Raw genomic sequence first — 266 nt, forward strand, 5'->3', positions numbered from 1 at the left:
CATGACATGGAAGTCAGGAAATCAAAGACCCGCCCAAGTTTGGGACGACCTTTCTGCCCCGCCGCCCCCACGCCGGGTGAATGGAGCCTGTCAGGGAGGGAGGGGTCACCCCCGCCCCCCGACACGGCTTGTCAGGGCGGGGTCACGTGAGCCCCCCACCCACCGGGGTCACCAGAACACCAGCCTCGCCTGGAAATCAGAGCAGCCTAATTGCTCGTCAGTCCACTTTGATTACAGCATGGTGGCTCCTCCATCACACCAGCTCC

This window comes from Zeus faber (assembly GCF_960531495.2).
Source record: "Zeus faber genome assembly, chromosome: 19".
NCBI lineage: Eukaryota > Metazoa > Chordata > Actinopteri > Zeiformes > Zeidae > Zeus > Zeus faber.